We start from the raw sequence: 13,027 nt of genomic DNA, 5'->3' as shown, positions 1-13,027 counted from the left end.
AGCAGGGAGAGACTGATCTCTCTGCCTCTTCTTCTAAGGCCACTAATCCCATTATGAGGACTCCACCCTCATGGCCTCACCTATCCTTATTTACCTCCCAAAGGTTCCATCTCCAAATACCATCACCATGGAGATTAGTTAGGGCTTCAACATATGAGCTTTAGGGAGACACAAACATTCTGATCGTTAAGTACTGAACAAACAATAAATATTAGTATTTTTGCTGCTTCTGAAATGAGGACTTATAAACTGAAAGCATTCTGTGGCTGGAAGGTCCATTTTTCTTTTCTTCTGTCATTTAGACCTCAGCAATGTGGTCAAATCAACAAAATCATAATTAAGTCAGCATTCATTTTCAGTTGTTATTCTTTTAATGCATATACTTCACACAAAATTTAACCCTTAATAAGTTAATACTGAGGGCTCTAGGGAGCCATTTCCTTTCTCTCTCTCTTTCCCTGTGAGTTTTTCTTTCTTGTCATTTCAAGTGAAACCTGATGATGAAACAGTCACTTCAGTTCACTGACCAGCTAATCCACTGCTGAGGGATGACCCATAATTTCGTTACTGAGAGCATGTTCTAGTACCAAAGCTCCAGAAAAAGATCCTGTTCCAAACCACTAACCTCTGAATTTAAATATCAGTCTGTGTTTTCTTAGTGTTGGGGCTCCAGGACCCAAATGGAATAAACTGGAATAGTGAGCTGGCCATTTTGGGTTATTTAAGTGCCATCTGGGGTGGAACCACCATTTTCCAGTGGATCTGAGTCTTTTGATAATTCTTTAGCCCTAGATGATTCTTAGGTTGCCTTTATTTATTTATTTATTTGATAGAAAGAACACAGGGGTGGGGATGGGCAGAGGGAGAGGGAGAGAATCCCAAGCAGACTCTGAGCTGAGCACGGAGCCTGACTTGGGGCTCGATCTCACAACCCTGAGATCACGACCTAAGCTGCAACCAAGAGTCAGAAACTTAACTGACTATGCCACCCAGGTGCTCCCAGTTAAATACTTTTTGATGCAGAAATTTTTCCTTATGTCTGATAGTCACAGATAAGGAGTTAATTTTTAGTATGATTGACTCAAAGCACTATATCCATATGATGCTTCCCTATTAGACCCAGGCTCCTCAAAGTGTGATTCTGGAGCTTGCTAAAATGCAAATGCTCAGGCCTCATTCTGAGTTGCTGAATCAGAACCTCCAGGATGGGGTCCACAAAAGTCTGAAAAACGTGGCTCTAGACCTGGATAGGGAAACTAATATTTTGTTATTATTGCCTTTTATTTTTCTTCCTTGAGTTAGGGTTTTTTTCTTTTTTCCTTAAAGTGAAACAAAATAAAGTTTGTCTCATTTGGTTATAAAATCATGAATGTTCACTGTAAAAAAGTTCTGACCAAAATATTTAAATAATAAGTTAAACATTACCGATAATCCCACTACTCAAAGATAACCATGGATAAATGCTATCATTTTTTCCCCATTACATATTACAGTGAACAAAGGCCATTCTGTCAGCACAGTTGCCGCTTTCATAGAACCACAGGATATTAATGCCATGAGGGAACCGGGAGATCACGTGGGCCCCATTCCCTCATTTACATCAAGAAAAACCAAGTAATTAGCTCTATGGCACTAGTCCAGCCAGTAACTGGCATAAATGAACCTAATAGTTGTCTCCATCAGGTGTGAATGAGGCATCAGATTATCTATCTAACACAGTGGCACTTTAAGAAAGCTCTGTGTAGTTTTAAATCTCAAAAATGCCTAAATAATGTGTATACCTGATAAGCCTAATGGTTTCCCCTTGGAGAAGAAAACAAACATTAAGAAAAAATCATATGAGACGTACTAATACTACTTCTCCAACTCTGGTGAAATAGGCTACATAATAACAACCACCTGCTAGTCAGTGACCAGGGCAATATACAGTTGACCCTTGAACAATGAGGAAGTTAGCGGCACCGACCCCCTTCACAGTCAAAAATCCATGTATAATTTTGGACTGCACCAAAACTTTATTAATAGCCCACTGTTGACTGGAAGCTTTATGATAACATAAACAGTTGATTAACACATATTTGTATGTCACATGTACCATATGCTGTATTCTGACAATAAAATGAGCTAGAGAAAAGAAAATATTAGGAAAATCATAGGGAAGAAAAAATACCCTTACAGTACTGTACTATATTAAAAATCCACATATAAGTGGACCTGTGCAGTTCAAACCTGTGTTGTTCAAGGGTCAACTGTATATTAATACAGAGGCAACTTATTCACTTACCCATTCATTGTTTTAACAGACTGTTAAATATAAAAAATATCTCAGCATCTAATTTGAACTTACTGCTCAAAGGACTAGTGTCTTGGTAAGAAGCAAAATGTACAGTTTGGGTATATCTTTTTTTTTTCTTTAAAGATTTATTAGAGAGAGAGAGAAAGAGAGAGCGAGAGCACGAGTGGGGGGAGGGGGAGAAGAAGAGGGAGAAGCAGACTCCCGTTGAGCAGGAGAGCTCTGATGCAGGGCTGATCATGACCTGAGCCAAAGGCAGATGCTTAACCAACTGAGCCCCCCAGGCCCCCCAGTTGGGGTATATCTTTTAAATGAACTTGTACTTTCCTGAAACATAATCTTATCTCAAGGTGTTCTATCTGAGGCTGGGTTTTTGAGGCTGGGGAAATGGTATGCCTCCTCCTTCAATTTTAACTGCATACATACACTGTATATCATCAAATGAACTTAATAGAGTATTCCATCCCTGGAGTTGCTCAATATTTGAAGATTACTTTTTAATGAAATATCTTGTTATCATTGTCCAAATAACCGATGACCTTTCAAATGAAAACCATATGTAAATACAGGGACGGGAAATCAGTGTATTTCTTTGTATGGAGAAAGAAAAAGAAAGCGTGTATCATGGTGTGAAGAAAAGAACAGGAGACTAGGAAACTGCTGTTAAATGTCAGTTACAACTTCTGGCTGGTGAACCGTAGTTTACCAGTGACTTGTCCATCATATGTACCATTCTGTTTGCTCCGCAGAATGTCCCTGTACTGACGGTGGCACTTCATACTGTTACCCATGGCACCGGTGTGTTGGCTAACGAACGAGAAGTTATCTGCTGGGTGAACGCTTGGTGAGCCAGTAGCCCTCAATGATGTAAAATATTAATATGAAGATCAGTACATGTGTATTCTAGTAAAACACTTTGCGCTCCTCATAGCAAGGACATCTAATACCCAGGAAGTAGTTTTCGAGGACATAGCTTCCTGGAAACACAAAGCTTAAAAAGCTTAAAAAAAACCTTTCAGGAATCAGACTTTCCAAGTTACCAGCTCCATACCCCCATTTAATTGGTGATTAAAGTAGAGGGTCAAAGAGGTTACATGTCTTATTCAAGGACTGGAACCTGGGACACCTATAATACTCTGTCTGCCAAATACATCTTGCCTAGAGAGCCTCAGAAAGCACATCTACATCTATCCTTCTTTAATTAGTCCTAAAGTTCCCTTACATTATGTCTTATCTTTAATATGAGCATCCATTTGTTAGATAGTAGTGATAGTCATGATGTTTATTGACAGGAAAGGCAGGGTATTTATTGAAAAATAACATACCCCCCCATGTATTTATTAAGTCCAATTAAATTGAAGCTTGAGAGTGGAGTGAAAATTGTGGGTAGAGGGTAGGGTAGAGCGTGTAAGGGAATGTGGGGTGGTGAAGCCAATGGCAAGTGAGAACATTTCTGGGATGGTGGGTAGAAGAAGGACTTTTAATAGAAAATTGTTGGTCATGTGATCTTAAAAAAAAGTTCAATTTGGAAAGAAAACGATAACCCTTGCCTGTCATCCTTATAATAGAGTCCACGCTTATGATCTAGTATTTTATCTCAGTTCATAATGTATTGTTAGGACAAGGCAAGGAAAAGGGTTTATAGACATGATACTCCACTAGGAAATGTCTAGACGGCTGTTTTTGTTCTTTCCCTCTTCTCCTTTCCAATTGTCCAGGCCTTGAATGTGAGAAAGAAACTTAAGACCCTCAAACAATACGCCAAATAAATGTCTTTTGCATTCTGGAAGGAAAAAAAAAAAGGGTCTCTGGGGCTCAGTAAACGGACTCTAAGTCAGCCTGGAAGAGCACAATTCTTTTTGTTCTCTAGACTGTTCGTGGTGCCCCCAGAATTATTCCGGTGGCCTAGAAAACCAGCTCTGTGACATTCTGGGGGCTTTTATCTCTTATGGTGAATTACTGTATCCAATGCAGATCTCCTCCGGGGCTCACAGAGATCTCAGCAAGCAAGGAATATGGAACTGCTCAAATCAGGAATAGACGGGGACTTTGAAGATAAGGTAAACTGTGTTTTCTTGTTGACAAAATAATCTGAAGCTTTTGTTGTGTGTTTCCATAAAAGACTTCCCAGGCATAAATCAATATGGCAGCACCAACTCTGCGAGAATAAGAAACGATAAGTATAGTTTTCAGCACCCTGTAACCACTCATTACATTTATTTCCCAGTTTTCTTTGTTATTCCTTTCCTGTTCAAATCTGAGCCAGCACATATTTGGCTTCCCAGCTGAAGTAGGAGGTGCTGCCAATCAGCAGGAAATATAATACAGATAAGATTCATATAAACTCTTTTGAACTGGTAAAATAGCTGGATGGGAAATGGATGTTAAATTGTTTACATTTGGCACGAGAAGAAAACGTTCCATTTTTAAATTCAAAGCCTCTGCACCTTTGTAAATGAAAACAAATCACATGGGTCATGTAGTGTTCCACTCTGTAAAAGCCATCAGGAGGCTGATAAAAGCTTTCGTAAATCACTAACTTTATCTGGTACTTGCTCAAAAGAGTCATTTCCCAGATTAAAATGATGTGGCCCTTGCCCTGGGTCTTTGGGAAAACTGTGTAGTAACAACAGGCTCCCAGAAGACTCTGAGGTGTGCTTTACAAACAGTGGCTAAAAAAAAAAAAAAAGTTTTGGGGGAGATGCGTATGAATTTTGATTTTTCAACTCAGGTCTTTCCAAATTCCTATGAAGGTGAGACAGCATGAAGGATACAAATGTGTGGTCTGAAGACATTAGCATTTTGAAAAAACTTTCTTCTTGGCAAACACTGGTATGCCCAGCTAAGTTCAAGTGATAAAGAAAAGTCATTTTTAAAAATGAAGTGTTGAATTCCATGAAACAGCTAAGTGGCTTAATCTCACAGAAAGATAAATTCCCACTTTGTGTGAATTTTTGCATGTTTCAGCCACTTCATCTTATGTCATATGAGCATAGTCTAGACACTAAATGATGTAAAAATCACTCAGAATGTGTTTAATAGTTAAATAAAATTACAAAGTTGAATTAGAGTCTGAGTGGGTGGGGAGCCCTCAGTCATGGGTGAGGTGCAAAGCCTGGGATGCCTGGTCATTGATGCCCGCCACACAATCGATCTATGTTACTGTGTCATGTTCAAATATCATGTAGGATCAACCACATGGAGCAAGGAAAGGGGACAGCAGCACTATGATTCTTCAGACTGGTCTTATGAAGTATATATTGCCCTAAGTTGCCATTAATAGAAAAACCATCTGATCCTTATTATTAGAACAATGCTGACCTCAGAAAGAAGCAGATAGGAGGAAGCTCAGTGCAATTCTGTGCATTGTTGTGGAACCCTTAGAATTCTCCTGGGCAGGCTTTCTGCCATTCATTCATTCTATAGGAAAAATCCTGAACTACAATTAGGAGTGTGTGATGAAAGTAAATGAAGATAGTTATCTTCAACTATCTTGATTTCCATTTATATTCAAACAATTTAATGATTTGTGAATCAGGAGATCATTTGCCTTCAGATTCTGGTGTAGGACCAACTTCTTGAGATTTCAAAATGGTGAAGTTTGCACAGGCAGGGGAGGAAGATGTGAGCCCCTTTATAAAGTGCCTTCCTTTGTAGCCATTCTCCTGCCATGCTGGATCTGAGTACTCATTTTCAGAAGATGACTCATTGTCAAGATGATACCCAGTTCCCCAGTCTCCACTTGGTTTTGTAATCATTTTACAAGGGAGGTTTGAGACTAGACACTTGCCTCTCTCTGCTGCCTATTGAGCTTCTTTTAGACAGAACCCCACAGATTTCAAACAAGTGCTGAGCATGGAGCAAAGTCAATGAATCAGGACACGATGAGTCTCTGGCCTTCTAAGTGATCCCGAAAGGACACTTTGAAGTCAATTGGCTCACCATGGAAATCAAAAGGAAGTCTGCAGAATGCATATAAAAGTGAGAATTATTTTCTTTAAAGTGAACTTCACTAGCATTCCCCAGTGACTCAAGTGCTGTTAGCAGCCCTGAGGTTTGCTGATACTGCCACAGATTGGTACTATCCATTGGTGAGATAAAAGAGCCCAGTATTACATGAAAATAATGGCAATCCGAATAGACATTTTTCCAAAGAAGACATACAGATGGCCAAAAGGTACATGAAAAGATGCTCAGTAGCATTAATCATCATGGAATGCAAATCAAAACCACAGTGAGATAACACCTTACACCTGGCAGAATGGCTAGTATCAAAAAGGCAAGAAATAACAAGTGTTGGCGAGGATGTGGAGAAAAGAGAACCTTTGTGCGAATGTAAATTGGTGCAGCCACTATGGGAAACAGTATGGAGTTTTCTCAAAAAATTAAAAATAGAACTACCATATGATCAAGGAAATCTTGCCATTGTGACAATATGAACCTCAAGAGCATTATGCTAAGTGAAATAAGTCAGACAGAGAAAGACAAATACTGTATTATCTCTTATATGTAGAATTTATAACAAAGAAAACAAGGTCATAGATACAGAGAACAGAACAGATTGATGCTTGCCAGAGGCAGGGGTGAGAGGTTGAGAGAAATGGGTGAGCTGAGTTTTTTTGTTTCATTTTAGTTTAAATAGTTTAAATTAAAAAAAAATAGAGAAATAAATGATAGTGTGGATGCCCAAATTAAATTGCACTGATGAGATATCATTTTAAATATTTAGAGAAGTTACCACATATTCATTAAACCAACAATTTTGTTCAGTACTTGAACAAGTTTTATACCTGAATTGAACACAACTTTGTATTAGCACCAATGATTTGTATTCACTGCACATGAACAAAAGTGATAAACAACTGAACTTCTGCTATTGAAATTCAAGACACAGGAATCACCAGACATGTTGGGGGAAATGCAGATAGTCTGAAAGGCCTAGTTTTACACTGACGGGAAATGAAACCACACACCATCAAGGCTTGGATGTTTTCATGGAAATAAGGAATTAGGGTATAGTGAATATCAGCTTGGAAAATGTTGGCGATGTTGTTGGGGTAGATGAGTGAAACAGCTCCTATGCAGAATTTGCAGAGGGATCTCTTGGGAGGAACAGCAACAAGTAAACACTTGGGGTTTTAATTAAATTATTAACAAACAAGCCTCAGTTTGAAAGTTCATTAATAATAATGCATCTGGGATCCCCAGTGTTGATGTAATCAAGCCCAACTTATTGCTAGGAAGTGGTGGGTCAAGGAGATCACCGGGGATGCATGGCTTCCCCTTTTCCTATTCAGTTATATTATTTTATTGAAACAGAGGCTGTTCTCCAGTGATAGACATTTAGGACATTTGGTGATGGAATGAATACACATCATCATAGCATTGTTGTACTGATACTTGGCATTGAGTTTAACAAAGGTGACTGGATAACAGGTGCTTTTCTGATGAGGTGATGGCTTTTACAAATCAAGCTAAATGTGCTGAGGCTGGTTTAGTAACTTTAGAGTTGGCAATAGAAGGACAGTCATTTATAATTCAGTCTTATTTGAATGCTGCTTCTCAAGTTTGTTTTCTTCTTCAAAGTTTATCCTTCTGGAATAATTGCTGACTGACTTTGGGCTCCATCGGAAGCAGATCTTGAGGCAAGGATAGGAATACACATAGATTATTTGAAAGGCAATCCCAAATAGGGTTGCCAGATTTAGCAAATAAATATGCAGGAACTCAGCTAAACTTGAAGTTCAAATAAACAACAAAAAAATTTTTAGTATAAGTTATGTCCTGTGCAATATTTGGGATATACTTACACTAAAAAATTGTTATTTAGAACCATGAAAGACTATGGACTCTGAGAAACAAACTGAGGGTTCTAGAGGGGAGGGGGTGGAGGGATGGGTTAGCCTGGTGATGGGTATTAAAGAGGGCACATACTGAATGGAGCACTGGGTGTTATACGCAAACAATGAATCATGGAACACTGTATCAAAAACTAATGATGTAATGTATGGTGATTAACATAACATAATAAAATAAAATAAATGTTTATATGAAACTCAAGTATAGATGGGCATCCTGCATTTGATTAGGCAACACAATCCCAGGAAGCTAATGGTCGGGGGGTGGGCAAAAGACGAATAAGGAAAGACCAATGCAGGATGCATTAATGAGCAGGTGTGGACAACTGTAGCTTAGTCCCTCTGGGGACTTTGGGAAACTGTATAGAACATACCTTAGAGTTGTCCTATCTGGGCGCAAAGGAACCTAGGCATGTATCCACCATCTTCTTCCATTATTTGTTAAGTGTTGGTCCCGGTGCACAAGTCCTCTCCTGCCCATTCTGTTTGCTATGCAGCCATAGAAAGCCCTTGGCAGAGAGTTGCAAGTACTTGCAGTAGGAAGCCTATGGCAAGTATTAGAACCTTAAGTACCAAGGGATATTCATAAAACCTGAGTTTCTTATTTGGTGACTTTGGGCAAGTCATGGCATCTCTTTGTGTCTAAATCCTCAGCTCTTCATCTTTCTTCCCAAAGAGTTATTGACACCTTCTCTAGGAGAAGCTGCTCACTTTCCCAGCTTGGGGCAGGAGTTTATCCAGTTGGTGTTTATCCCGTTCCCCATGCTAGAACTACTCCAGGATCTTTTAAAAACTCTGCTTCTATGAAATGCCCACTATCCTGTTTTCAGTTTGTTAGTGAGCCTAACACATGGTTCAGAGTCTTCCATCATTCCTCATATTCTAACATCCTCCTATGCAACTCCCACACCTGCATGGATGCTCTCTTGTCACCCAGGGCTTCTCCTCCAGAGACCTTTAACTTTACTTCACTTCAGCCATCTGTTCATTTAGAGACACACTGCACTGTGTCATCATCTGGAACTGCTCCCCCCAGTGCTGGCCCTGACCTTATCTTTGAGCCCTCTTAATGAGTCACTCTTGAGATTTGTTCTTTGAACCCACTGAGACTCCTAATACCTTGAACCTCTCTATCAGCTTCATCCACACTTCACTGCTTTTCCTATTCACGTGAGACTGGACGGTTTATGTCTTCAAACTCACTCTTTGTCTGTGATTATTCTAACACTCCAGCTTAACAAAACCATTACCCTCAGGCATCCATCTCTCCATTTCCTCTGTATCTATACCTGATCAGTGGAGTCCTGCTGGTTGATATCACAGAACTATGAGAAATGATGTCTCTAAAAAGTCATGAACTCATCTTAACTGGCCTCTCAATGCTGTTGGCAATCCTATTATATTCTTTACTTTTCTCAAACCTTCTATCTCCCTTGCACAACTCTCCCTGCCTATATTATCCTACCTGATTTTTCCTCCTCATTCTTTCTTCCTTATAATTGTACTCCCTGTCTCATTTCACAAAGAAAATCACAAAGAGAATCCTGGCAGATTCTTGCCATTGAAATCACAAGTTTTCCACATTCATCTTTTTCTTCTTTTCTTTTGATACAATGAAAAATAGGTCATGTATTTCTTGCCTCTTAGTGCATCAGTCTCCTCATCACCCCTTTTAGCTGCTTTGGTCATTTCCTCTGGGAAGCTTAGTCTATTCTCTGCTCCCACCCCACCTCCAGCAGGGTTACGTGTCCTGCCCATGTTCCCCCATGGCACCCTGCACTAACTCCTAGCTTTGCACTGAGGACACTATATCCCTAGCCATAAGCTCTAGGGACAAAAGAAAGAATAGGTCCGACTGGTGCATGGCTGTTCCCATTACTATTCAAAAAGTTTCTGCTGAATAAGTGAATTAAAAAGAAATTTTAAAAATGAATTGGCTTTGTATCAGTTTCCTATGCTCCTTAGAGATGGCCATTTTTGTTTTCAAGCATTAGATTTCAGTAAGACCTGTTGAATCTACAGAGATCATGTATACTGCAGGTATACATTTTTAAGTGACCTGAAAAAATGCTTAAATCAATCAGTATAGTCAATAAAATGGCCAATTAACAGAAACAGAGCCTGTTTATTTGATAAATTCAAAGGTTAATTCAGTAAGAATGAAGAGATCCTGTAGCCCAATGTAGACTCAGTCTGTGTTAGGAATCAGGGGGGATTACAGTGTTCCAGCAGTGAAAAGATGAAGAAACTCTCAATGAAGAAGAAATGCAACTATTGGCATAAGCACCAACATCCTATCATCTTTCCTACTAAATTTTTCTTATCAGTCTAATAAAAAATAGAAGTTGCTATTAAGTTAAGGTGTGGGTGCCTTGTTATTCCTTAGTGTACCCATATTATGTTTAAGATTTTATTTATTTATCAGAGAGAGAGAGAGAGCACAAGCAGGGGGAGAGGCAGGCAGAGGGAGAAGCAGGCTCCCACCAAGCAGGGAGCCTGATGCGGGACTTGATCCCAGGACTCTGGGATCATGACCTGAGCCAAAGGCAGACACTTAATCAACTGAGCCACCCAGGCGTCCCTAGTGTACATGTATTTCAAAATGAAAAATTAGTTTCTTGACCATCACCTTGTTCATTTTATGTAAGAGATCTCATTAAATAATCCTAATACATCTACAATTTCCACTTCTAATTTCAGCCAAAGAATATAGGTTTTTCTAACTTTGTTGAGGATATGAATAAGATTTTAGTCTTCAGGCATCCAGAAGAATTAGCATATTTTGGAGATTTCTTTCTCTCATTGAATGAATTCATTCACAATTTCTCTGCGAAATTCGCATCCTAAATTATCAGTTAAAGCCCAATCCAGAAGTTCATTTTGTTGGGTACCCTATGATTTCATTAGCAGTTATAAATCTCAGAGTTGATGATATCTTAAGATAGCACAGAACACATTATATTGATTTCCAATTGCCAAGGCCAAAAGGATTTGGATAAAACATTTCAGTATCTAAGATCAGATGTAAAGTCAAAATACATTTAATACATTCTACAGGAAAATTTTAGCATTTATCTCAATGGGTCTTCTGTATGATCAAAATTTTACATGTACTCATTCTTTCTGTTGATGCCATATAAAGCACTGCCATTATAATAACCTCTCAATAATTCATGCTAATGGTGGGGAAATATCTACAATTCCAGAGAGAAAAAGAATTTCAAAGTATTTTATAAAAATTAGTCAAACATACCTTTATTCTCACTCACTTGTTCATGAAATTATGTATTCTTCCCTTGCTACTCCTTCACCTCATCTCTTCTATCCTTCCATCTTAAGTCCACCCTTTCTAGTTTGGAGTGTAATAAACAAGATCCCATAGGAAGCTCAGTGGCAAGATAATATGATATGCATTAACGTTATCCCTCAACGAAGCCAGGCTGTGTTGGGAAAAATATCTCAGGTCATAATGAGCATGCAAAGCATGGATAATAAAGAGCTAATTATATTTCTTGCTATTCTTTAATTTTATGCCCCCATAAAATTGCATCCCCTCCAAAATATTGAGAGATTAAAAACATGCCAAACTATACTTACAATAGAGATTTTTAAAAAGAGGGTGGATGCAGATAAAGAAGGAAGAAAATCATTGTATTTAAATGCTTGGGATAAGAAATTCAGCACTGATTTTCACTCTGAGCTCCCTAGAAACTAGTGCAAAAAGGGAAACCCCATGTGTCATATAATTCTCATTATTTGCATTTAAATTCAAAGATGTTAAAGAAGTATGTGCATGGTGGTAAATTCTGAAAGAAACGTATCTGGGATCATGGATTGTTACAAAAGGGACATTAATGACGCAGTGGAAGAAGTCTTCTCAAAACAATGGAGCACCATGGTATTCTTTCAGTTGGTTATACTTAGAATTTTCTTTTTTCTATTTTGAAGATTAGAAAAAAACGAAGTCATATGTACAGCATAAGAAGGAAAAGGAAAATGCAGGCTTCATTCTTAATTCCCCTCTGCTTGACATTTCTCTGCTGCATGGTGGTCCAAAGCAATACAGGCATAGCTCTTAATGGAAGTACTGGGGACGCTATTTATCACTTCAACACACTGTTTTGGTCCATAAAATTCCTAGAGACAGAGCTATCTTTATGAGCCATCACACAGTTTTAGTAGGACATTTAAGGTTGGACTAAGTCCATGTTTGACTGCTTATATTCATTTGTTGTTCCAAAATTGGGTGTGTTTCAATAGAGTTGGCATGGAACACACTTGTCCTTGCTATCACCAAGCCACTGGACCCTGACCTGTCTCTGCACATAGGGTATCATACCCACCCCAACGTTCACCCATAGTTAATGGCACTAAAGCTGGCTCAGTGAAAAAATGAGTACCTGAAGTGTTTGGCCACTATATTCTAAATTAAGATACTTTAGACACCAATGCATATAAATAAGGAAGAACCTTTATTCAAAAGCAGTTTCCCCCACAGAATATTTTTGTTTGGGTTTATTTTATTTTTTATTTTGATTTTGGCTTTGAAGTTTAGGCTGGAATAGGGGTAGAAGTTCCAGGATGCCATGTGAAGGGCCAGAATAAGGATGCTATGATAGCAACCAGAGAATAATTGAAACCTCAAGAGAGTCTTTTTTAGCACATATCCCATGATTTTTCAAATGCTGAAATGAGCCAGTCTTAACTCAAGTGACTTATGGAGCTATAAACCCTGCTTTATTAAGCATATGCCCAATGGTTGCTGATGATCAGCCAGCCCCTAGGCTCTGCTCTGTCACCTCTTCGCAGCAGATATCTTTTTAAACTGCACCTCCAGATATGTTTGCAATTCACAAACTTCCACTGCTGTCCATCT

General features: G+C 38.8%; 1 long non-coding RNA gene across 1 annotated transcript in view; it reads left to right on the top strand.

The window, feature by feature from the left end:
• Positions 1-13,027, top strand: part of LOC145716927 (uncharacterized) — a 69,952-nt gene that overhangs the window by 9,735 nt on the left and 47,190 nt on the right. The window contains exon 2 of the long non-coding RNA XR_014139867.1: positions 4,268-4,353. This is a non-coding gene — a long non-coding RNA (uncharacterized LOC145716927). The remainder of the gene's footprint in view (positions 1-4,267; positions 4,354-13,027) is intronic.

This window comes from Leptonychotes weddellii, chromosome 14, assembly GCF_054177405.1.
Source record: "Leptonychotes weddellii isolate Sample4059 chromosome 14, ASM5417740v2, whole genome shotgun sequence".
NCBI classification, from domain to species: Eukaryota; Metazoa; Chordata; class Mammalia; order Carnivora; family Phocidae; genus Leptonychotes; species Leptonychotes weddellii.
Note: the sequence above shows the minus strand (reverse complement) of the source record. Positions and strands in the feature narration are given on the sequence as shown.